Raw genomic sequence first — 6,265 nt, 5'->3', positions numbered from 1 at the left:
TTTGTAGGATTTGAGAGCAAAAAGTATATATAACCAAGACTAAAAAGAATCCAACCTCACCCCTTATGTCACATCCCGGCCCTGCCTTCGCAGCACGATATTATCTGTTTTGGGCCCCTACCACGCCCTCACGGTCTCATCCTGGGATTACTCTCGCGCAATCTCGCTTAATTTCGGAGTTCCTATGGAATCCGAAACCAGTGAGCTCCCAAAAGGCCTCGTGCTTAACTTCGGAGTTCCTATGGAATCCGAAACCAGTGAGCTCCTAAAACCCTTGGGCGATGTGGGATCTAACAATCCACTCCTCTTAGGGGCCCGACGTCCTCGTCAGCACACTTCCGACCAGGGAATGGCTTTAATACCAAATTGTCACATCCCGACTCCGCCTCCGCCGTAGCACGATATTGTCCACTTTGGGCCCCTACCACGCCCTCATGGTTTTGTTTCTGGAAACTCACACAAGAACTTTCCAGTGGGTCACCCATCCTGGGATTACTCTCGCGCAATCTCGCTTAACTTTGGATTTCCTATGGAATCCGAAGTCAGTGAGCTCCCAAAAAACGTCGTGCTAAAAAAGGTGGGCATGTACATATAAGGCATAGAGGATCCTCATCCCTGGGCGATGTGGGATCTAACACCCTAGGATTTCAAATCCTTCCACCACAATCCATTCAAATTCTTTAAAATCCATATGAATTTTGTAGGAGTCTTTAATCCTCTTTAATCCTATAAAATCTATCACTTCTAAAATCCTTTAAAATCTTAGTTTGACTACACAACTCAAAACTTTATGATAAATTATGACTTTTCTTGAAGCAGGAGTAACATTCTCCATTAGTAAGGGAAAACACCTACTGCCACTGATTTGAAGAGTTGCCATTACGCACACTAGCTTTCTGTCTTCAAATATACCAACCATATTATCTCCAAATATGACGCGTCCCAACCCAGATATCCAAGTGACACCTGGATGACACGTGTTGGCCGACACTCGAGAATGACGAAAGCCAGAAATATGTGAAAGTCCAAGTATAAAAAGGGAACATGAAATTCGAGAATCATATAGCAAATAACAATCATATGGAAAAATACCAACGCAAGAAAGGCAATAATAACATTCCAAAATAAACATGAATGAAAGCAATGTCCGATGGTTTCAATATCCGAAATAAAAGATGCACGAATATATTCAAAGCATATTTCAAAATGAACGTGCTAACGAAATGAAGGACAATGAGTTACAATCAATCATAAGGAAGCCATACGTAAGTAGAAGAACGCGAGATCACTGGTACGGAAATGCCTCGATGCTCGGGGTCGTACTCCTCGTCACTAAGTCCTGAAGGGGGCACAAAAACAAAAGGGTGAGTGGACCATAATTTATAATAATACTAATAATATGAAAACCGTTTTTTTTTTTCTAAACATACTAACCCCCTGTTTTGAAAACCCATATAATACTACATAATAGTTTTTTCCGAAAACTCTAACATGCTAAAAATGTTCGTAACTGTAAAATCATCTCTGAAAATCGTATCATAACGCCCCAAAGGCAAATCTGAGAATCTTGTAAATCAACTCTGTGGTATACTCAACTAGGAGTATCATAGTCGCCAGAAGGCATAGCCATCACCCGAAGGTGAAGCTATACGACACTGGGTTATGCCAGTGAAGAAATGTGGTAGGTCCCATCACCCAAAGGTGAAGCTGTATGACTCCAGGTTACGCCAGAGAAGAAAATATAACTATAAACATAACACACCGACACTAGCCGTGGCTAGTGAAGCTGTCCTACACTGGTTTCGCTAGTAAAGCTAGAAGTATGTCATAAATATCTTCAACTGTGTCCTATGGCCATAGACGTATACATACTTAGGTTGTGTGTATGTGTTGTATGATAACTCACTAGGTAAGTATAGAAAACATATCTCAAAATCTCATACCAACCTTAAAACAATCAATCATAAATACTTCATAAAAGCCATTAAGATAATTCATAAGTTCTCCAAAATCATAGAATTTCATAAATAATTCGTAAGAGCAATATACATCAATGAAAAGCATAAACTTAGAAATTAAATAACTCATTATAAAACATGAATAATTCATAAAACTCAGAATTCTAGAAATATGCCTTCCATGATTGCAAGCCTAATGGTTATAAAAACATGCAATTTGATAAGGGGTCCACTCACAAATACTCCGCTATTGGTGAGACGTTCGAATTTAGGAGTACTGGATCACTTTCAACCTACGCACCTATACACAAATGGAGATCATTTAATAAAACTCTACTAAAACAGTCAAATTTGGGAAAATGGACAACAAATTCGAATTCGGCACGTCGAAAAACCTAAAGAATGACCTTGGGTTCCTTCATGCGCCACCACGAGGTGATGGCCCAGGTCGCCACACGTCGTCAAGGGGCAGGAGCCTGGGTCGTCAGAAAAGTCACCAGCGCCACTGTGGACGGCTGCGGAGTACAGTACCTCTGGCGGTGGCGCGTGCACTCCACGCGCCGGCCAAGCCCTTAAGTACGGTCGTACTTGCCACTTTCAAATTTTCTGGAATTTTTCCAGATTTTCGGCCAACTTCGAGAGCCCATTCCGAGCTTGATACAAGCCCGAATCGAGTGATTCAAAAGCCAAAATATAGTTAGGAATGTCGGCAAGAGATTCATACCTTGGAAGGCTCGACGGGACACGGGATCAGCTAGAAAAGTAGCTAAAAGAAGGCTAAACAACCACAGTTTGAATTTCTAGATTTTCTAGGAAAAGCTTCCTGAGGTATTTTTTGTGCTGAAACCTTGACCAAAGCCATTTTTAGTCACTAACCAAGTAATATAGGGTACGAGGAAGGAATATCGAATAAGTCTCGAAGCTTACTTTCACCGGATACGGCGATATGTTGTTGAAAAACGTATGCACAATGACTGTGCCGAGCGATGTGGAGAAGGAGAGGAGTTGTCCTTGATTAGTGGAGGACTCATAATGAAGGTTATTTGATGATGTTTTTTATGGAGAGATAAGGTGGTTGTGATGGGGGTTAAAGGCTGCACGGGGAGGGAGAAATGAGGGCTGCGATGAATGGTGTTTGTGTGATGATGTTGGCAGAGCAGAGAGATATAAGAGAGCTAAGGTGAGGGGAAATGGCGCGGCAGAGAAAAGATGAGGGGGAGAAAGTGATAAGAAGGGTTGTCGGCCAAAGGGAAACAAAATATGATGTGTGTGTGTGTTGCAGCAAAGGGGAGAATTAATAGAGGAATGAGGAAGAGTCACAGGCACATAAGAAAGGAACCCACCAGAAAATAGGGGAGAATTTGCCACGTGGCCACCCAAGAGTGGTCCAAGGGTGGGATAAAGATCTCCACATGTGAAATTACCAAAATACCTTTGCATTTAAAAATTCGTAGAAGCTTCGTTTTAACTCCAAATTCAAATTCGCTTGTGCCTATGTGTTCATATCGACCAATGCGACATGAATAAATTAATAGAAAAATTCATACATGTCAACGAATGAGAGTCAACGAAAGTCAACATTTTCGTCGCTAGGGTTAATTTTGTAAAATTAAATAATTAAAATGTAAAATTTAAAGACGGGTTGTTACAAAATAGCATAAAGTTGCTGAACCAGTTGACCAATACTCAACAAGTTTTCATACCAACCATATTTCTAGAGTTTAGGTCATATTTGGTTTCATACCATCCATACTAGATCTTTAATATATCTAGTTCATATTTGGCTTCGGTCACCAAAGCTCTCTTTCTTGTAGCCTGAACCAATTCTCCATTTCCCATTTTCACTTTGAATATCACATTCTTGTCAATATTGATCAGCAAAGATTCTTGTGATTACTACATCCACTGTCAATGTACCAGACACTGGGCTTGTTCTTTACAATCTTAGCATCATGACAAGCTTAGAACATAGATGATTCTTCCTTCACATGCTTAGCATGGTGAACAAGTTGATTCACCTTGCTATTGCAGTTCTTAGCTGTGTCCAACTTTGTTAGACTTATGACATTTTGGTTTATCTTTGAACCAACAAATGTCATCGTGTAGTTTATCACAGTATTTGCACACCTCCTTGACATTTTCCTTATTTGCACCCTGCTTCACAAATGGCACATTAGATTCTAAACCTCCCTTCTTCTGATTAGTTTTCCATTGTTTCTTCCGTTTGAAACTACTTCCCTGAGATCCATCCCTAGAACCAATACTAAATGTCTTCTCAGTCACTTCATTCTCCTCAGCATGCTGAAGCAATCTTTGCTCAAACCCTATCAAGGTAGCAAGCAACAACCTTAGTGAGATTGATTTCATCCAATTTCATAGTCCCCTCAGTCATAGAGACCAAATTATCATAGCTAGGAGCTACGCTAATCAACAATTTCTCAACAATTCTCTTGTTTGACAATTCCTCTCCATACATTTTTATTTTGTTAATCAAATTAAGCAATCTAGTCAAGTAATCAGAAAACAAATAATCATTTCTCATATGCACATATTCAAAATCTCTTTTAATACCTTGTAGCTTCACAACTCGTACCTGAGAATCACTCGTTATACTCTTGCTTCAGAGTGTCCCAAGCTTCCCTGGCAGTTTCATGATTTGCAATTCTTGGAAAATTTTCATCCGAGACTACATTTTGAATCAAGCCAAGAGCTCTAGCATCTCGAGCAATTAGATCTTGAGCTGCAATTTATTTCTTTCCACCTTGCTCACCTTCAGTTACTGTAGGTAGCTTATAACCCTTTTCAACAATCTTCCACATATTGTGTGATTTGAAGATTGTCTTCATTTTAATACAGCATAAATCATAATTAATTCCAGTGAACACTGGAGCTCGAATACCAGCTCCAGATCCAACCATTTTTCAGCTGGATTCAACTAATTCTTTGTTAGAACTCAGCTGAAATGCCAAATCACAGTAAACGCCCGTTGATTCAAGGTGAACCAAGCTCTAAGGCCAAGTTTTTTTTTTTTTTTTTTTTTTGTAAATGTGTATAGTTTTATGTAGGATTTCTGGAAAAATTATAAAGCAGCAAGAAGAAAGATGAACTCAGCAGCAATGAGAGTACGTTGCTCCATTATTTCATTCATCTCTCTTAGATCCAATTACACAGCAAAACAATCACACATATAGTGATGTTAGCAAAGGACAAAAGAAAGCTATTGGGATTTCACATTGTTCCCTCGTGTAAGAAAGGTCATGTGCACTACATTGTTTAGATGTTCTAATCTCAACCATTCAATACATTCAAATACAACCTTTAAACATATGCAAACTAAAAACTCAGAACTTCATGTTGGATTGCATTGTGATGCAATCCTTCCTGATCCATTGATCTTCATCAGCAACATCCTTACGCTGCAACACTCATTGCCTATCGTATAACATGTTTTCTGAGATAGAAAAAATGCTTTATGTGTTTCATTTCTTAATCAGGAAGTAATACAGGAGAGTTTGTATACACTTTGCTAAATAAGCTTAGTAACTAATGACACCAAATTAACCACTGACATTGTGATTAACAACAAAACACTTGTAACTAATTTACAGCTGTTACATAACAGCAAATGTGTAAGAGTGAGGTGTCATTTTACCCTCCCTCAAGCTAAACGGAGGAGACCCGAGAGAAAGCTTGGACTATAACAACTTGAATATGGCCTTGGAAAGTGCCTTGGTGTGAATATCTGCAATTTAATGATGAGTACTGACATGTTGAACTCGAATCAGATTAGCTAGGACAAGTTCTCTTATATAATGGTGATCAATCTCCACATGTTTCTTTTGAGCATGAAACACGAGATTGGATGCCAAAGAAATGGCAGAAACATTGTTATACCAAAGTTGGGGTACCTATCGAAGTGGGAAGGTGATGTCTTTAAAATTTTTGTAGATCCATGTCAATTCTGTAGTGGTGTGGGCAAGAGAGCGATATTCAGCTTCTGTGGATGATCGAGCAACTGTGTGTTACTTCTTTGCACTCCAGCTAATCAAGTTATGACCTAGATACACACAATAACCATTGGTTGATTATCTGTCAAAGATGCAACTAGCCCAATCAGCAACTGAAAAGGCTGTGAGATGTAAGGGACCTTTCTTGAACCACAGACCTTGATGAACTGAACCTTTAAGAAAACGTAAAATTCTTTTGACTACTTGAAAATGGGATGCTCTCGGATAGTGAAGGAATTGACACACTTGGTTTACAACAAACGAAATATCTGGTCTAGTCCAAGTAAGGTACTGTAAGCA

The sequence above is a fragment of the Malus domestica genome, chromosome 11, assembly GCF_042453785.1.
Source record: "Malus domestica chromosome 11, GDT2T_hap1".
NCBI classification, from domain to species: domain Eukaryota; kingdom Viridiplantae; phylum Streptophyta; class Magnoliopsida; order Rosales; family Rosaceae; genus Malus; species Malus domestica.
Note: the sequence above shows the minus strand (reverse complement) of the source record.